This window comes from Oreochromis niloticus, linkage group LG3 (genome assembly GCF_001858045.2).
Source record: "Oreochromis niloticus isolate F11D_XX linkage group LG3, O_niloticus_UMD_NMBU, whole genome shotgun sequence".
NCBI classification, from domain to species: domain Eukaryota; kingdom Metazoa; phylum Chordata; class Actinopteri; order Cichliformes; family Cichlidae; genus Oreochromis; species Oreochromis niloticus.
The window spans coordinates 65,362,933-65,381,494 of record NC_031967.2 but is presented as its reverse complement, the minus strand read 5'-3'; the positions used below and the strand labels follow the sequence as shown (position 1 = coordinate 65,381,494).

General features: G+C 39.1%; 1 protein-coding gene and 1 long non-coding RNA gene across 2 annotated transcripts in view; both read right to left on the bottom strand.

Annotated features, from left to right (window-relative positions):
* The window catches only part of LOC102078817 (zinc finger protein 665), a 1,047,781-nt gene that overhangs the window by 40,100 nt on the left and 989,119 nt on the right, over positions 1–18,562 (bottom strand). The gene's annotated exons all lie outside the window — the stretch shown is intronic.
* On the bottom strand, positions 1,335–10,931 carry LOC102078913 (uncharacterized). Its single transcript, XR_001223485.3, has 3 exons — positions 10,872–10,931; positions 4,314–4,419; positions 1,335–1,395 (listed from the first exon to the last, which is right to left on the bottom strand). It is a non-coding gene; the product is annotated as an uncharacterized LOC102078913 (long non-coding RNA).

Below are 18,562 nucleotides of genomic sequence, written 5' to 3'. Positions count from 1 at the left end.
CAGCTTACTGGGCGAAAATGTCTCTTTATTTTTCCAAACAGTTCATTTAGTATAACTCCATAAGTTTACTGATCAGACTTGTTCCAAACACTCGAGTTACAATTACAAGATAAAAATCAATACATCCTCACAGTAACTGCACTTATAGAGTTAATTTCTGGTGTGGATCTGTTGGTGTTTTTTCAGGTAATCTGGAGATTTAAAAGTCTTCTCACACAGGTCACATTTGTAAGGTCTTTCCTCAGTGTGGCTAAACATGTGTTTTTGTAACTGTGCATATGTTGGAAATGGTTTCCCACACTGATCACAGCAGTAAACATCATTTCTAGTGTGAATCCGTAGGTGACTATTTCGGTACTTTTTTTCACTGAAACTTTTCCCACAAAAGTGGCAGCTGTACGCCTTAATTCCAGAGTGGGTAACTAGATGCCTCTGTAAGTCGCTATTGTGAGCAAAAGCCTTACCACACAACTCACAGCTGTGTGCTTTAACTCCACTGTGGATGATATGGTGTGATTTTAAGCCTTGACGATGGGTAAAAGACTTTCCACACAAGTTGCAGCTGAATGCTTTAACTCCAGAGTGGATGAGTTGGTGTGTTTTTAAGCTGTCAGCCAGGGTAAAAGACTTTCCACACAAGTCACACCTGTGAGGTTTAACTCCACTGTGGATGAGTTGGTGTGTTTTTAGGTTTTGGGCCTGATTAAAAGACTTTCCACAAAACTGACAGTAGTGTGCTTTTACTCCACTGTGGATGAGTTGGTGTGTTTTTAAGTTTTGAGCCAGAGTAAAAGACTTTCCACACAAGTCACAAATGTACGGTCTTACTCCACTGTGGATGAGTCTGTGTGCTTTTAAGCATCCAGCCCGGGTAAAAGACTTTCCACACAAGTCACAGCTGTAAGGTTTAACTCCACTGTGGATGAGTTGGTGTATTTTTAAACCTCCAGCCTGAGTAAAAGACTTTCCACACAACTCACAGCTGTAAGGTTTAACTTCACTGTGGATGACTTTGTGTTTTTTTAGACCTCCAGCCAGAGTAAAAGACTTTCCACACACGTCACAGCTATACGCTTTAACTCCACTGTGGATGAGTAGGTGTGTTTTTAAGTTTTGAGCCAGGGTAAAAGACTTTCCACACAAGTCACAGCTGTATGGTTTAACTCCACTGTGGATGAGTTGGTGTGTCTTTAAGCTTTGAGCCAGGGTAAAAGACTTGCAACACAAGTCACAGCTGTATGGTTTAACTCCACTGTGGAAGAGTTGGTGTCTTTTTAATTCTCCAGCCCGGGTAAAATCCTTCCCACACTCATCACAGCTGTATGTTTTCTCTCCCTTTCTTCTGTGAGGTTTGTCGGCCTCCTGAGAGCGCTGACTTTTTGCCTCATGTTGGTCCTGCAGTGACAGAGATACAAACAGAGGCAGTGAGTGAAATGTAGTCATTGAACAAACTGAAACTCCCTCCATTAGTGGAATTTAATGTGACAACAAACACATTGTGTGTGTCTTTCCACCAACTTCTGGTGATAGCATCACATTACAATAGACTTGTAGTCAAGACCGCCTAATCCGAGACCAAGACAAGACCAAGACCAAGTTGAGACGAGACCGAGACCGAGTCGAGACGAGACCAAGACCAAAACCAAGACAGAGACAAAAAAAGCCTTTAAACTGCAGCCAGATGCTGCTTCGTTTACCGGTGTCAGGCATATTTATGTGTTTTTGCTTTCGCACAGCCCTCCTCACCGCTGTCTACTGTCTCACTCACTTACTGAGAGGACAGACGCACGCTCCACTTGACTGTCGCGTCTCTCACCCTCTCTGTTTTTCACATAATGATATTATCCTATATCCTCGCATGTGATTGGCAACAATATGGAGGGATTGGAGCATAACTGAGCCACTGTGTGAGAGCTGAGCAGCGAAAGGAAATTAAGTGAGGGTAGAAATGACTGAAAGATTATTAGGCTCTGTTTTGAGTTTTGTTCAAAAAAGAATGACTTCATGTAGGAAAAAAAATAAATATCACATATGCAGGACACCTTAAACTAGTTTTTTAATTAAGCAGCAAGGCAGAACAAAGTCGGGCCTGTATCAAGACACGAGGACTAAACCCCAATTCAACCAGACCCAGAACTGATCTGGAATTAAAACAGGACTACAACAGTTCAAAATCAGGACTACTTAGGACTTAACCAAGACAGAACCAGAATCAGAACTAGATGATAGTCGCACTGAAAATCATCATAGACCTGCACTACACTTATTTTTTTAAAATTCTACCAAAGTACGCCATTTAGATTCTGAAAAGTTTATATAATTATTTAGCCTTGTTGTGCAAACAAGCCTGCATAACTTAATAAATATAGAATTTGAAAAGTAACAAATGGTATCTAAAAAGAAACAGGTACTAGATACATGTTCTGATGAGTTTTGGCAAACAACCATTTGACTAACATGTGTGTCTCACCTGCTCTTGTTCCCTCTCTGTTCTGTCCTCATTCTCCTCTCTCTCCCTCTCTGCTCCTCTCTCTCCCTCTCTGCTCCTCTCTCTCCCTCTTTGTGCTGACAATCAAGCCAAACACCAACATCATCAAATATACAGTTGAAACCAGATATTTACATACTCTTCAGATCAAAACACAAACACTTTTTTAATTGTAACATCAAATCAGACTAAATGTTTATTTTTTTAGATTGATAAATATAAAAAACATATTTGTTAACTTTAAGAGTAAACAGAGAAACTATCTGTATTTCTTAATTGCAAATGGCACCAAATTGTATTCAAAATTAAGCCACACTTATGGAGCTCCACAATTCTTTTCCTGGTGTTTTGGTTGACATCTCTTGATTTTCCCATGTCAAAGAAACAGGCTCTGTGTTTTGCCTTATATGCATCCACAGCTGTGCCACCAATTTACTCACATGGACTCTACTAACCTATCAGAAGCTTCTTAAGCTCAGAATGGAATCGTCTGGAGTTTTTCTTATTAATTAACAATAAACTTAGTGTATATGTTCTCCTAAATTTGATGAAAGGGATATAAATAGACAGCTCTGTCTCTCTTTATTCTGTCATTAAACTAATTCGAAAGATTAGTTTATTTATCTAAAACAAAAGTTTACTCTAAATTAATGTTTAACAGTAAAAAATAGTTTTTATGTTTTCTCCCTAAAGTGTATGTAAATATCTTGTTTCATCTGTGAATATACTGCTGTGTATTGAAATTCCTCTTGTTTTGCATAGATATACTGAACAACATACAAAGCATAATATATAAAATAACATCTACCTGAGTTTTTTCTTTGAAAGAAGCTTCTTATGTCCATTGTTGTGTTCATCAGTACACAATTGAAACCGATTTAGAGAGTTTGTTTAGCCGTGGAGGGTAACAACTGAAAATATGAAATGTAAGCTAAGACTCTCTAAAAAATCAGCATTGTTGTTCGGCTTTTTATTTATCCATTTGTTGATTCACTCGAAGAGCAAGTAACGCAACCAACTGATCAGTTTGATATCAATCTTTTGTGATACACCGTCATATTTACATTATTAGTTCAGTACGAATGATTTGCTTTGGTACCTGGTCAAACTTAAGCTGTCCTCTGTCTGCAGCAAACTCGCAGGCAGCAGCTTCTCCCCCCTCGCTCACATGCGTGCTGTGCTCAGTCGCCTAGTGCCTGAGCTCGGATCATACCAAAATTAGGGGGAATTTACGACGGTGCCCCATGCTTCTGAAAAAATGACCCGGGCTTAAGCCTAGTAAGCCACCCCCCCGCTCCACTAATGGTTGACTCCAAATCTCCCTAACACTATGTCGATTTGAGAACGGAAGACCGAAACAGGGAGACCAAGACCGAGACAAGACAAAAGTCCGTCGAGACCAAGACAAGACCAAGACAAAAGTCCATCGAGACCAAGACCGAGACCAAGACAAAAGTCCGTCGAGACCAAGACGAGACCAAGACCACGTAAAAGTGGTCTCGAGACTGGTCTCGAGACATCCAACTTTACATTACAATGATGTGCTACAATGGGAGTTACAATGAAAAATATTGATCAGTGGAGAAAATCTTTTACTCATAAAAAATTGTGAGTTTAACCGATGATACTGTTGTTTCAATGTCTGCTGATAAAATATCATGTTTGCATTTTCTTGTAACTTCTGTGGATTTTGATTTTGAATGTAGATTCTGTATATATGGAGGAGCCGAGGATGGAAAAGATAAAGCTGCTGTTAACCGGTGTTTTAAAAACCAACCAGCTGTACACAGTTTCAATAACAGTGTAACTGTGATATTTTTCTCACCTTTTGTGTTGAAGTCATTGTTTTCTCTGTAGTGGCTGAGCTGAGTCCAAATGGCTAAATTTGTGCTTCTGTTGCTCCACCAGACTCTTCTGCTCCTGTTACTTATCTGGGACACAAAAAGTATATATATTTTATACCTGACAAAAAGAAACAGCAAATAAACATTACTAAGCTCCTCAGTGGCAACAATACCTATGAAGCTTCAAGGTGAAACCTCAGTAGCAACTACAGATAGAAAGTCATCAATTGCCTACAACAACCTGAAAGTGAAAAAGCCACTGACTGCCCTACATATCACTGCCTAAGAGTCACGGAAATGGCTTATGTATAAAGAAGGTTAATAGTTGGTTCTAGCAGTTAAAATGTTCTTGCTTGTACATTTCTTTGGACAATATTATATAGGTGCATTCTATCTCGTGTAGTAGACATATTTATCTTGACACAAAGAATATGTTTTTGTTGCACTGCTATTATCGCAAGGTTTAGGTGTGATCATATAGGCTGTGAGGCCCACTTTTAATAATCACGCTAAGTAGTTCAATTAGCTATCCTGCAGAAGCCTGGTTTGTCTCTACTAACTGTACAAGGTATTTTCTATAACTGTATGGAACATTGTGAAAATTTGTAATGTATGGTGTTCTAATTATTTTATGTTTTAATTTAGAATACACAAGACTTTAAAGTCATTCTTCTAGGACAGTGGTTCTTAACCTTTTTGGAGGTACCAAACCCCACCAGTTTCATATACGCAATAAGATTTTTTTCAAATTCAAGACATACATGTTTTTTTACTGGGCCGTGTATGTCACAGCGGAGGCTCTGCCGAATCCCTGAGACCGACTCACCAAACCCCTAGGGTTTGATCGAACCCAGGTTAGGAACCACTGTTCTAGGACCACCGAAGTGACAGGTGGCCATAGGTAATTTATTTATTTTTTGTTAAAGTACAAGTGTTACTTTTAACAGACTGAAGCACTTAAAGCCTTTGTGTTCTATGTTTGTAGCTTTCAAGACAATCATGCAGCAAAGCGCCCGTCTTGAAGAACCCATGCTTGTGTTGGCATTTCTGAGCTACAGTGAAAACTCGTCTTAGCCAGTGCTGTTGAGAAGCTCATTAAGAAGACGGCAGCTGCAGAGAGTGATGGTGAAGTGGAGCGACACAAGAGGGCGCCATTGTATAAGCTCACTGTTCACAAGCAGCCAAGCACAGTAGACAGCAACGTTATACAACTACAGGGTGGACCATTTATATGGATACACCGTAATAACATAAGAATGGTTGGTGATATTAAAGTCCTGTTTGTGGCACATTAGTATATGTGAGGGGGCAAACTCCTCAAGATGGCTGGTGACCATGGTGGCCATTTAGAAGTCGGCCATCTTGGATACAACTTTTGTTTTTTCAATAGGAAGAGGGCCATGTGACACATCAAACTTATTGGTAATGTCATGAGAAAAACAATGGTGTGCTTGGTTTCAACCTAACTTGTTTCATGAGTTATTTACATCTTCCCTTTGTTCACAGCCATTGACATGTCAAAGAGGTTAACATGTGAGGAGTGGATCGAAATTGTGTTGATATCTGGTGAACGCAGTAACCGGGTCATTGCAGCAGATTTCAATGCAAGACACCTACGAGACCACCCATCTCCTATGCTACAGTTAGCAAACTGCTTGCTAAGTTTTGTGAAGCTGGTTCAGTGTTGGATGTACAGTGAACGAATTGCGTACAAATAGCATATGGACTTTAGTGTTGTTTCTTAATACATATTAAGTGTAGAAGATACAGAAAGGCTACAAATGTCCAACAGATTTCAGATTTGCCAGAAGTGAGAACAGAAACAGCACTTCCTTTCAAAAGGAAGTCAAAAAGTGTGGACTATTCAATTCAATTTTATTTATATAGCACCATATCCAAACAGCATTCACCTCAAGGCGCTTTATAATGTACAGTAGATGATACAATAATAGATACGTAGAAAAACCCAAGAATGATATGACCTCCAATGAGCAAGCATTTTGGCGACAGTGGGAAGGAAAAACTCCCTTTTAACAGGAAGAAACCTCCGGCAGAACCAGGCTCAGGGAGGGGCGGCTATCTGCTGCGACCGGTTGGGGTGAGAGAAGGATGCAGGTTAAAGACATGCTGTGGAAGAGACAGAGATTAATAACAGATATGATTCGATGCAGAGAGGTCTATTAACACATAGTGAGTGAGAAAGGTGACTGGAAAGGAAAAATTCAATGCATCATGGGAATTCCCGGCAGCCTACGTCTATTGCAGCATAACTAAGGAAGGATTCAGGGTCACCTCGTCCAGCCCTAACTATATGCTTTAGCAAAAAGCAAAGTTTTAAGTTTAATCTTGAAAGAAGAGATAGTGTGTCTCCCGAATCCAAACTGGAAGCTGGTTCCACAGAGGAGGAGCCTGAAAACTGAAGCCTCTGCCTCCCATTCTACTTTTAAATACTCTAGGAACAACAAGTAGGCCTGCAGTGCGAGAGCAATGTGCTCTAATAGGGTAAGCGAAGATGGGGCCTGATTATTTAAGACCTTGTATGTGAGGAGCAGGATTTTGAATTCAATTCTGGATTTAACAGAAGGCCAATGAAGGAAAGCCATAACACGAGAAATATGCTCTCTCTTTCTAGTCCTGCAGCATTATGGATTAACTGAAGGCTTTTCAGGGAGTTTCAGGACATCCTGGTAAATAATGAATTACAGTAGTCCAGCCTGGAAGTAATAAACTAGTTTTTCAGCATCACTCTGAGACAGGATGTTTCTAATTTTAGAAATGCTGTGCAAATGGAAGAAAGCAGCCTTACATATTTGTTTAATATGTGTGTTGAAGGACATGTCTTGGTCACTAATGAATCCAAGGTTCCAAACAGTGTTACTGGAGGCCAAGGTAATGTCATCCAGAGTAAGAATCTGGTTAGATACCATATTTCTAAGATTTTCAGGGCTAAGTACAATAACTTCAGTTTTATCAGAATTGAGAAGTGGAAAGTTAGCGGCCATCCAGGTCTTTATGTTTTTAAGACATTCCTGCAGTTTAATTAATTGGTGTGTTATCTGGGTGTCATCTGCAGAGCTGAAAATGTATGCTATGTCTTCTAATGATACTGTCTAGGGGAAGCATGTATAATGTAAACAGAATTGGTCCTAGCACCAAACCCTGTGGAACACCATAATTGACCTTAGTGTTTGAAGAGGACTCTCGATGTACATGCACAAATTTGAATCTATTAGATAGATATGACACAAACCACTATAGCGCAGTACCTATTAGGGCTGGGTCATATCATATCGGTCATGGTAATACCGGTATAATGTTGGGCAATGACAAGAAGATGAAATATCGCAATACAATATGGGTAAAACGTGCATGCGCAGTCCCTTTGTTTTCATACGCACATGGCGAAAAAGGCACGGCGGCGACGGAGAATGAGAAGGGTGAAAGCAGATTGTTGAATGAAACGGATGAACCAGAATTGCTTTGTAAAAATGCTGCAACATCAGTGGTGTGGAACTGGTTTAGCTTTCGTCCGTCAGATACACAACAAAGCACTATTTTTGGTAGAGCATGCTAGCAGATCGTCGTTATTACTGTTTTTTTGAAAATCAATCAGGCCACTTAAAGTCAATCCATTGATTTTTCTGAAAATCAACACTGCCTCTTATAATCCCGTGTGCCCTATGTTTGAATTCTGGTTGTGTTTACTGACTGATGTTTTAGTACAACTTTGCTAAGCTACAAACCCGCAACACTTGACAGGTTGTTGGAGATAGAGCTCGGTGATATATTGAGGGTTTTTTTTAAATATCGATATATTTTTATACGAGATATAAGATGTGACAATATCCTTTATACATTCTGACATTGAGAACAAAGTCAAATCATGCAGCATTTGCAACAGTCTAAAGCCTCACCAAAAAAAACAACCCCTGAAACTACACCAAATTCCTGATCTTCCCTGGTCCATCACAGCCACAGACATGTTCAAATGGGACAACCGCCACTACCTTGTGCTCGTGGATTCATATTCTGGATGGTTTGAAATAGATAAACTTGAAAACCTAACATCTGCCTCAGTCATTAACAAACTCAAACGCCACTTCCCAGTACTTGGGATACCACAAAATTGTACTCTGAGTGCTAAGACTCCTTGAAACATCAAAAAGAGATGGAACTAATTTCTATTTGAACCTGTTACATCTACGCAACACACCATGAGACAACATTCTTGGCTCACCAGCACAGAGGCTGCTATCAAGGCAAACACGGTCAACCCTTTCTGTGTGCAAAAAACTGCTAACACCAACAGCAAAAGTGACAACCACTATCAAAACTCAACTCGCAAAAAAGTGTAAAATTCAAAAACAGCACTACAACAAGTCCAGCAAGCTGCTCAGTCCATTAGCACCAAACCAGGTGGTGAGAAAAGCTCGCTACAACACAAAATGTACTGGACACATCTCGACGAGCGGATGAAACTGAACCCAATAAAACACAAACCAACAAACATGAAACAGTTCAAGTTTACCCACCACAACCTCGCACAAAACAGAACAGGTGATAACACCTACAAAATGCCAAGTATGCTCTGATGACAACTTGTACCGAACCAGATCTGGTAGAGTGTCTAAACCGAATAGTAAATACGTGGATTAAAAGCACACTGGTGCTGTATTTTCTGTTTTGAAATGTGTTTTATTTCGTGTTATGTTATTGCATACTTGTTGCAGTTATGACAATGATTACCATGAATTTCATTTGACATTTGAACCTTCATTTTTTTGTGTAAATCATAACCTGATAGGCTCTTCCATTACGGTGGAGTTGTTTGATTTGGGTTTGCCTGAGAAGTGCAAAACTAAGAAAAAAAACTGAAAAGGGGGATGTAGATAACAGTAATGTTATGTTTGTCCATACTGCCTTCCATTGCTGCTGTTACGGAGGGTTCCAGCAGGCGTTGCTGTGGTTCCAACTCGGCTATGTGTACTTCCTGTTACGAGTGTATGAATATTCATGTTGGCTGCTAATAAACGCCTGGCATACAGTTACAGGGGACTGATTATTATAAGCAAACCTATACTTACTTTGATGATTGAGGATGCATGAAGACCTTAGGTATTGTTCAAATCATTTAATCATTCCAGTGTTTTCAGTGTTGGAGAAAGTACTCAGGGCCTTCAAGTTACACACTATGAAAGGCAGCAACAAGTTTAATATTCAGAAACCTAAAGTATGTATCAGCAGCAGAATGGAGCTAAAAATAAATGTTTGTTTCAGTTCTATGAAGCTTTGAGTATTTTGGATTAGTAGTACTGCTGTGTTTGTTGCATCATATTGCTGTAATTGTTTATATGCTTTATATATTTTAAAGTTGATCTATAGTGTTACATCATATTCTATAAGGATGTTATATGTTTGTATACTTTCTGCCCAGTTTGACCCATTTAGCAGAAATCAGCCTGTTTAAGGCTCTGATATCTATTCTGATATCCATTATGACTCAAACAAAGCTAAAATTAAAACAAACAGATAAAAAAGAAATTTCCTCCTTCATTTCTGTGAAACAATGCTGTATGAAACCTTTCCAGCAGTTAGTATCACAAACTGTCCAGCTTTGTGTGTCTATCAAAACACTTTTTACAAATCCTGCTGGAATACGTCCGGTTACAGCTGCAGTCAACGCAAGATGGAAATAATAGAACAAGCGAGCAAACATAGCCCTTTGGCACCCGTCTCAGTGGGCATCCACTAATCTCTCACCGTGGGGTTGCGCTCCCCCAGGTTTGTACCTGTGGTTAATGATGGGCAGATGAAGCTTCATGAAGCACTGAAGCTTTTCATCCAATTGGTTCACTAAATATAAACGTTCAATAAAACGTAGGAGGGGAACGATAACGATAATGACGACTAGAGTCTCCCGATCCATTACTCTCGCTGTCCTGTGATCAGAACCGGCGTGGTGTTAATTGTTTGCGGTTTTCGCGATCGCGTCGCGCATGAGAATATCATCAACTCGCGACGTTTTTAAACATTTTGTTGTTCAACAGCATCAAGACTGACGGAGTGTGTTTGAGTTTACCTCACAAGTGTCACAGATGACCCATTTGGTGTTTATTTGATGGTTTGTCGATAGCAGCTCCTGAAACGTAAGTCTGCCACACATCCGTTCGACCAAAGCCAGTTAATCTGGAACACGGGCCATTTTTCGTACCAGTCCAGCCCTGGATGCATCTGGAGACGGTCCTATTAAGTCCTATTCTAAAGGCTGATTTCCTCCCCCACGCTTGTACCTGTGGCTTCCTGCCCTGTCCTGGGGGCTGGTTGTTCTCCTGCCCTGCACTCCGTCCTTTTGTTCATATTTAAAGACTATTTTTCTTTATGTATTCTTTTCCCCCTAACAACCGCCATATTATGATGTTGCAGGCAATCACAAACTCTACAGTCTGTCTAACTCCAGTGTATACCAAGCAATCTATTATTCTCAACAGAGCTAAAATCAACATAAACTGAACCCACATTAAAGTTAGCTCGATGCTTACCTTTAGATGAGCCCACAAACCGAGAGAAACTCCGTGATGAAGCTGGAAGTCTTTCCAAACACAGGAAACAGATCAGGGAGCAGAGACCCACGTGGTTCACGCTGATCTCATCTACGATCCAGGAGACAAGGGTGTGCAGATCGATCCATATATCGATCCAAACGTTGGTAGTGGTATATGTTCCTGTAAGTTCACTATTTTACTCCCGTTTCATGAAAAAGCAGCTCTCTCTGCTCGACTCCTCTCCTGCACACACAGCTCTGCTGTGATTTGTTGCTGTGCCATCATGTGACGTAACCACATGCCATGTGGCACATGGGGTATTTCAAAATTAGGGCCTATCTCCTTTTCCTAAACTCTTTTCTTTGGCCTCGACGAAAACGTCATCGTGTGAAGGAGAATTGCTTAAAACTCAGGGAAAGAGAGGAGCGGTGCTGAGAATTGGAACAGCCTTACACTCGTCTCTCTGTAACAATGTGACACCGGATGTCCGCCTGTTGAAACTACAGAAGATGGACTACAAAAAATAAAAACATCACGGACGTTTTTTGTTGTTCAAAACCTGCTGGATTTGCTGCAGTGGCTCAGTGTCAGTTTGTGTCTGAAGTTATGACATCTGTGTTTTTAAGAGTTTCACATTCAGGAGAAGCACAATTTACTGCAAATTGCCCCATACGGTAAAAAAAACAAAAAAACAAAAAACAAAAAACTAATTAAATTTAAAATATATTTATATATTTTGAAATGTATTTTAGCACATATATTTTTGGCCATTGTTTTTTTTATTTTAAACTATATTTCAAAATATACAAACAATGGCCAAAAACATATGTGCTGAAATACATTCCAAAATACATTATAAATATTATTTATAATATATTTTGAAATGTATTTTAACGCATACATTTTTTAGCCATATTTTATATTTTGAAATATTTATTTATAATCTTTCAAATATATATATATATATATATATATATATATATATATATATATATATATATATATATATATATTTAACCTTATATATTTTTCTCAGAAACACATGTAACAGCTAAAAAAAATCTTTATTTAATGTCTAAAACATACATATAGCATATCAATCAAGTAAGGAACATACATTTTATAATTTTATTCTCATTACATACTTTAACATTCTGAAAGAAACACACACACACATACATATATACATATTGGTATTAGGGGTTTTCATGTCTTTTTTTTTCAAATTGTCATTTATTAAAGTTATAAATACATATTTTAACTCAAAAGTAGCTATTAAATTTAATGTTGCTGAAACAACAAAATAAAATCAGTCAATGAAGTAGATTCTGGGGTAGGATCTAACGTGATGTCCACGAATGCACCACTAATATCCACACCTTCCCAGTTGACAATAGACAGACCACGTGTCTTTCGCGCATTGCATGCCGGGAACTCGTGGCAAAACAATCCAAGTACCGCATCAAACGCAAGCATTTGCAGCACCGCAAAACGTTCATTCTCCCATTCCAATACCTTCTTGGTTTTTCTTTGCCACCCAAAAAAAGGAATGTACAAAACGAAGGAGAATAATGCCAGGCTGTACAAAGATGGACTCGACGAAAAGGCAAAGAAAAGATACGAGGAAAAAATCAAAGGAGTGAAAGGGTCAGACCCTTACGAGCACACAGAGTGGACAAAAGACGTTAGCGTACTGCCCAACTTTCACCATGCTCATATTTATAATTATACGGTTCTTTGAGTCAGTACATACACAAGCCCGGGTACAGTTTACCGACGGATGGGTACAAGACCTTGAAATACACCGTGTAGAACACAAGACCATCGTACGAACAAAGGTAAGTTTACCAGTCTCACAAATCGTCTTCATAAATACACATTAGTTAACCGTTTATTAATAGGACCTTTGAACTCAATGGTAATTAATTAGTAGTGGAAATAATTTCTGGTAGGCATTACAGAAATGTAGCAGTGACAATTATATTGTATGTTGTAATCGTACTGGGCAATTACTGATACAAAAACCCTGTTTTATCCTGTGAATAAAAGTATACGTTTTTGTCAGTGTACCGTGGTAATAACAGAAGCGAAACGCAATATTCTGTCAGGACAATTCACTATTTATGCACAATAAACAAAGGAGCATAGCGCAACAATTTCTGTTCAGTGCCAGGCTTGCTTGTAACCTATATCACCAATTATGTTATGAAAAATGATGTATTAACTACAACAAAACACTGACCTTTGTGGGAATGCTTGGAGCAGACTGGGAAGTTATATTTGGTCTTTGAATGGCTGCAATCCAGGCCATCCGTCGCCTCTTTGTTACTTCGGAAACATGGCTCGAACAATTTTTCTTCAACGACGTAATCCGCAATCCGATAACAACCGATCTCTTTACCCGTCAGCTTCCTGTGGCTGTCATACGACCAGCTATTGCAGTTAATAATACAACAGCTTCTTGCCATTTTTTGTGTTTCTTTTTATCGCTGTGTAACTGATTTCAATTGAAAGCCTGCGTGCGCTAGTACCTCTTGTCACGGGCTCCCAGAATCCTTTGCGGTTTTACCCCTGAATGACAACAAATTTTCAATCTCTGTTAGCAGGCTTATAAGAAACAGCTGCGCTGAGCCGGCAAGATGTCGGGTCAGGCATCTTCTTTTAAGCCGTTGTGCGCTAATCCCGGTGAACTTGTTTGGACCTCTACTTTTGAATACCAAATAGGTTGCTGTTTTTGCCTATAGTTTTTAAGGACTAGATTCACCTCTTAAAACCTTTGAACTCACCCAATCTGACATTTAAAGGAGAAAAAGATGACGCGGGAAAAAGCAGAAACTTCAGCTAAGCCAGCGGTAGCCTTCAAGAACTCCGCACCCACTGACCACGAATATGCAATGGAGATTTCAACACCGTCAGTCAAAAGAAAAACTCCACCTACGCCCACCAAAGCACCCCAAAACCTAGCAAAGGTAATGTATCCCAAAGCGTGGAAACCAGCAACTCCATAATAGAAGCCATTAACAAGCTAACAAACAAGATCGATGACTTCGGTGTGCAGCTAAGTAATCACATGATAATGGTGGCATTTCAAGCTAGCTGAAATGAACGCAGCCAATATAAAAGACTGTAAGGCTGAACTGTCTGGTTTGGAAAAAGACATTCCTGCTCTAAACAAAGAAAACGCAGAGCTGAAAGAGAGAATGTTGGAGTTAGAGAACGATACATGCGTCGCTGGAACTTGAAAATCCAGGGCTGGAAAGAAAAAAATGATGACGATACACAGGAAAATGGAGAGAGTAATTTTTCCAGAGTTAACATCATTTTCATCTAAACGAGTCATTATTGCACGTTTTGGAACCTAATCACTTCAATTGGCCGCTAGAGTTGGAGCCAAAAAACAGAGAAAATTCTATTGGAGTAATATAGAAATACCACGCTCATTTTTGTTCCTTAGGTTTCGTTTCTGTCGCCATTTTCTTTCCCGCAGTGGAACGGAGGCGACTGTCAGTATAAGCCAGGTAAGTGAGCAAAGTGCTAAATAATGATTTAATATAGAATAAAATGTGGAGTTTTTGTTTATGTGAAGGGTAATGCATGTATTATATTACAGCTTCTGACTTTGTGGGTCTTACATGCTACATAATTGCCAAAGTTGATGCTAATGTTAGCTTCCAACAAAATTAATGTTGTTCGACCACTCACAGACAGCTATATTTTAATAAACTTAATTTAGCATTGCTGAATAGCGGTTTTTAGGTAGTATAATTGACCAGGGAAGTGTGTTTTTAACAAATCCTGTGCACCAATGTTTTATCCAAAATGGTAGGTGAGCACATGTTTTTTTACTCAGAATTGAATTGTGTGCATGGTTGCAGTCTGTAGCCCCCTAGTGTATTAGATTAGCATTATACAAACTTCCTATTGCTGCAATGTAGAGTTTTCTATGCCGTACGTTTTTTTACATGCTTTTTCATCAGAACAAAGCATCGTGAGATTGTAAGACCTACAAGGAATATATGTGTGTGTTTTGTTCAATTTTGTAAGTATTTGTAATAAATGTGATTATTAAACAATATCCTTTTCATATCATGAAGGAGGCAAGCTGTGCGTGTAAAGTATAGAGTACAACAAAAGTACATCTGTTTTGAGGGCCAACTGACCTACACATCGTTTTTGGAATGTGGTGAGGAAAAAATCAAAGTTTCCAGTGTGTTTCATAGATTGTGTGAATTAGTCAAGCTTTGGGGATGGTGCTATTATAGCTGCTATACCAAATGTTTAGGCTTTTTTTCTGGTTCAGTTTATTTAATTTCACTTTTTTTGCCTTGTTCTGGTATTAATTTCAAATGTATAAGGCAATTTTATAATGTTCACAGTTACCAAGAAGTTCAACATTCCAAAGTTGGACTTCAAAGTTTTTGATGACTCAAAGACTGAAGTTGATGAGGATTTTTTTGATTTCCTTATGAAAAAAGAAAACCTTGGTGTGCTAGAGATTTGTCAAGCACAAGGTCCAAATCCACATGGTAAGTACCTTGGAATGTCATCATCATCGTCATTTTTAAACTTTTAATTGGCAGCGTAGTGGGGAGAGAAACCACAGTCCAGTTTATTTCCTGGTTGCAAGTGGAGAAGGTGTGAGCAGTTACATAAGCACAGCCAGTGGTCCTATCAAATTACTTGGTCCAAATATTAAGATTGGCCAAACGTTTTTCAGGATCCCACGGGAATGGAATAATGATGAGTTTCTATCCCTGATGGAATTTTTAACAGTTTAATGTTCCATCAGCTTGGTAACAGCATTTTAACTTAAGCAAAGAAAAATCTAACATCTGCAGATAGGTAAATGTCACTAGAATCACTCAATCACTGCTTTAAGTCCTGGCTAGTAGAACATGTTCTGTGTAAGGCAAGCTAATAAATTTACTGAATTGTTTTCAAATAATTCAATATTTTGGTGGGTACTACAATGTTTGTGATTGTGCAAATAACACTAACCGTCATACAAACTTAAACAAGAAGGCAAGAAGACATGAAACACTAAACATATAAAGGCTAATTTACATCATGAAGCCCTGCTTTCAAAAACTGACCTTGATTTAACTATTTCTGAAGCTGGATTTAAGAAATAACTGCTAAACATTTAAAAAGATTTTCTGTTTGTTATGGAATGTGATGTCATGTGGTTGGTTGTGACTAATAAACTTACATTAGTTTATGTTATCAATTCTGTCACTCATTGGCTAAAACACAGGAAAATCAAGGCACTACAACTAAAAATCTTCAACACTGCTCATTCATAAAGTGCTTTACAAACCCGGCTACGAGGTGGATTTTCCCGTTTGAGTGCAGCTAGCCAAAAAACGTAGTCAATTACTGCTAAAGAAACACACACTCAAAGTGGACAGTGCATCCTTAGTCTCCTTACATGAAACAAATTGTTGCAACCAGGGGCAGCACAAAAGTGACCTCTATAATTTTTATGATTTGATAGATTCTTCAAGCACCTCCTTTACCAGTTCCAGTGGAGAAATTGAAGTAGACTCTGATGACACCATATTATTGGAACACAGTCCTACAACAAGACGGAGAGCTGACGACACTTCTCTTGCCCGAGTAAGCTATGTAGTTTGCTGTATACCCTTTCAGAAAGTTGACACAAATTTGAATATATTATATGTATTATTATCACTGTCATAAAAGCACAAGATTCTGCTCTTTTCTTCAGCACAGCTCTGCATATTGTAGACCGGATCAGCAACATAAAAAGTTAGTGTGCTTGACAAACAGACAAATTTAAGGGTAATTATTTGTGCTTTAGGTGGCTTTGTATGGAACGCCAGGACTGCCATAATGAATTACTTAAATACACCATTAAATAATTAATTAAATGTGTCAATAATTAATTAAAATTGGAATTAATTAATTAATTAATTAAATAAATAGTTATGACACATGTAATTAATTAATTATTGACACATTTAACTAATTATTTATGTATTTCACATTTTAATTAATTATTGACACATTTAATTAATTATTTATGTATTTCACATTTTAATTAATTATTGACACATTTAATTAATTATTTAACCCTTTAAAGCTGGTCGGAGCGGACACGCTCCGTTTTGCATAACTATTTTTAAATCCCAGTAGCTCTGCAACCACATAAGCTAGCGCAATAATTTTTTTTGCATATGAAACTAGAGAAGTTGTACTTACATCTTATGCCATCAGCTTGTCCTAGGTCACAGTTTCCTTCTACATATAGCTTTGCAAAAACTGCATAAAAAGCGCTTGCAGCAACAAAAACAATATTCCAGAAAAACGCTTTGCCGATCCGATCAGCTGTTCAAAACACTTCCTACGTCCATCAGCGTGAACAGTTAATTCTGTCAGCCTCTTGTTTTTTAACCGAAGTCTTATCATGTTGGAACGTTTATCTGTCTTTGTGTCACAGACGGGAACTAGCATCCAGGGGCATCTCGATGGCATCACGGAGAGCCTTCAACCATACCTTCTTGCAGTGGGCACTCAGAGGAGTGTGATTCACAAGTACTTCATTGTGATAGACCAGGGGTGGGCAATTCCAGGCCCCGAGGGCCAGTGTCCCTGCAGGTTTTACATGTGTCCTTGAACCAACACAGCTGATTGAAATGGCTAAATTAGCTCCTCAACATGTCCTGAAGTTCTCCAGAGGCCTGGTAATGAACTAATCATGTGATTCAGGTGTGTTGACCCAAGGTGAGATCTAAAACCTGCAGGGACACCGGCCCTCGGGGCCTGGAATTGCCCACCCCTGTGATAGACAAACGTGCAGTACCTTGTAAGTCACCAGGCTCTCTTGCTTGTTTTGATGAGCTTTTCAAAGCTCACTTTGTCTTTGGTATGTCATATGACCACTGTCATGATCCTGGGCCATGTTGGCCCAGCATTCTCAGTTTTCGTGTTTTGGGTTTTGTTCTTTATTTACAGTATGCCTTGGTTTCTAGGTTGCTCTGTTAAGATGTCCCTTATTTGATTACCCCTGTGTGCTCCTCTGTGTATCTGTGAGCCCTCGCTTCCCCTCCTTGTGTTTCATTCAATGTTTTCCCTAGCCTGTTATGTCTATGCTCTCTCTCTCTCTCCTCCTGTCTGAACCTCTGTGTACTTCCTGTTTTACTTTGACAGTCTCGTCAGTATGTGTCAGTGTTATGTTAACTCCTGCCATGTCTCGTTATGATGATCTGTGTCAGCTGTGTTCCCCGTGTGCTCCCACTTCCCTCATTAAACCTCTGTGTATTTATGTGCATGTCTCCCTCAGTTCAGTGTCGCGTCGTCAATGTCTCCTCCCCGAATCTGTGTGTCTCTCTGTGTTCCCTCGGTCTTCTGTTAGTATTCCCAGTTTAGTTCTGTTTTGTTGTAAGGCCTGCAATAAACCAGTGATTTTGAGTTCAGTTCCTGTCTCCGTGAGTTTTGCGTTTGGGTCCTCATCTGCCTCCACACAGCTAGTTCATGACAACCACGATCTGATCAATATGTACAACTTCCTGCAGACCACCATTTACAAGATAGATGTTGATACAACCAAAGTGAATCCTAGGGTTGCAGAGTTGAGGGCTCGGATGCTGCATTGAATATATTTTTTTCCCACTAAGGGTGTTGAGCTGGAATGTTTTGTTTCATTTGCAAGAGGTCCCAGTCAAATC